The sequence below is a fragment of the Sorex araneus genome, chromosome 1 (assembly GCF_027595985.1).
Source record: "Sorex araneus isolate mSorAra2 chromosome 1, mSorAra2.pri, whole genome shotgun sequence".
NCBI lineage: Eukaryota > Metazoa > Chordata > Mammalia > Eulipotyphla > Soricidae > Sorex > Sorex araneus.
Genome location: NC_073302.1, coordinates 111,656,787 through 111,658,758, shown reverse-complemented (window position 1 = coordinate 111,658,758; position 1,972 = coordinate 111,656,787). Strand labels below are relative to the sequence as shown.

The window sequence follows — 1,972 nt, the reverse complement described above, 5'->3', positions numbered from 1 at the left end:
TACCCGTGCCTATTGGATATGCCAAAAACAGTAACAATAAGTCTCTCAATGAGAGACATTACTGGTGCCCGCTCGAACAAATCGATGAGCAACGGGATGACAGTGACAGTGACTGTGTACCTGCAACTGGGGCAGACTTCTGGGCTGTTGGCAATTGATGACAGCCATGAAGGAAGGTCTTCTTGGTGGTTTAATTGATATTAGAACATCGAAAGCCTGTAGCAACTGTATTTGAATATTTTCCTAAACCACAAAGTTTAAAAAAAGTACTTTATTTAAAAGAAGATTTCATCTCAAGTCATGGAGCCAGTGAGCAATGGCTGCAAACAGCCTCGTTGATGTTGTATGCAGCTCTCACTTACATATGTGTTCCCCTAAGGAACCTTGAAGATATCCCATCCCAGTAGAAATTTTTATCTGTCCTAACATTGCCTCAATCTTTGGATCCTGTCAGGCCTGATGGATGGATGGGCCCACATCGATCTATCCAAACCAAGCTGCAGAACAAGGAGCACAGGACTGAGACACTAAGCAGGACTGATTGCAAGTTCCCTGATAATATTTCCACGAATAAGGTCTTTACAAATCTAATACAGATGGCATTGAGGACAACGTGACTGAAAGGGCTCATGGCAAATGCAAGGGGATTGAAGAGCCATTGTACAGATTATGTAGCCCTCTAGACAAATGGTTGGGTCTGTCTTCCTGAAGGCCTCAGAGCTTCCTCTCCTGAATCGTGCTTACCAATAAATGTTAATTTACATGAAATAGAATTTCTGTTGCAAGTTATGAGGAAAATGAAGGGATTCCACAGAGGAGTGTGTGTGTACAGGGGGTGGGAGGGGTGGAAATAGCAAAATCAATTCTGAGGAAATAATTTATTTCATGGTAGAAAGATCTATAAGACACAAAGGAAATTCAAGACAAGCCTATATCGGCTAAATGATTTGATGGAGTATAGACAATATTTTGTCTTTTTAAGGTCAGAACATTAGAAGTGTTTTCCTTACTTCTTCCCAGATTTTCTTGTAATGTGGTTAAAGTAAAATTGCATTTTCATTTACTTTAGAAGGCATACTGTCTGAGAAATCATTACTAGTAGTAAGTTGTAGAGAAAACAACCAATCTTATTAACCCGGTTTTTCATGCTGTTCTTTAAATACTTTCAAATTAATTCCAGTGGAGGTTTTGAAATAAATTGGACATGTATGTTCATTTTATGCTCCTTTATTGTAACTCATAAAAGAATATTTAAAAAATAAATATTAGATATTTATATTCCTTAGCACAAATCAGCAATTTAGAGTTTCAAAACAGCAAACTCATGAAATAGTATACAATATCACAATATTGCAGACTATAGTAAAAATTATAATTTAATGAACTTAGAAGACAAACTATCCACTTTGTGTCAGCCTTATCAAGGAAGATACAATTTCAATACCAATGAAATAAACTCCCACAAATTGATTTTCTTTGTGTGCACTCATCAGTGTAAATATAATTAAGTTATAAAACCTTTATTTGTTCAGGAAAGATGTTTCGTCTCCAGAGTTATACTATGTGGGTGCATTAGCTACTGATACTTTATTATATGAAAATTGTGCACATTGGCATGAAACTGAGTTCCTATCATAGAGACTTAAAACTTGTGAATTTCCATTTACCCAACACTTAGTGCTTCACCAAGTTATGTGACCTTGAATGTGTTTTAATTTTTTTCAACCATAACACTCAGGAGGCACCGGGTACCTCCTGGTGTATCTTGGCCACCTGAGCCCATGGTTCAATGTTACAACCAGAAAACATGGTACTGATTGTGTCTTCTGGTATCAGGGATTGCTCTGGCCAAACAGGTGGAATCACATATTAACTCCTGTATCACATCCATCAGCGCTAAGGTGAGCATTCAAACCAGGGACAACCACACGTAAGTCACATGCCTTAAATCTTGCCATCTCTCGTTGGCCCA

General features: G+C 37.7%; 1 pseudogene; it reads left to right on the top strand.

Moving 5' to 3' along the window:
* Window positions 1-266: 266 nt before the first annotated feature.
* Window positions 267-396, top strand: LOC129400907 (small nucleolar RNA SNORA70; annotated as a pseudogene).
* The last annotated feature ends 1,576 nt before the right edge of the window (window positions 397-1,972 follow it).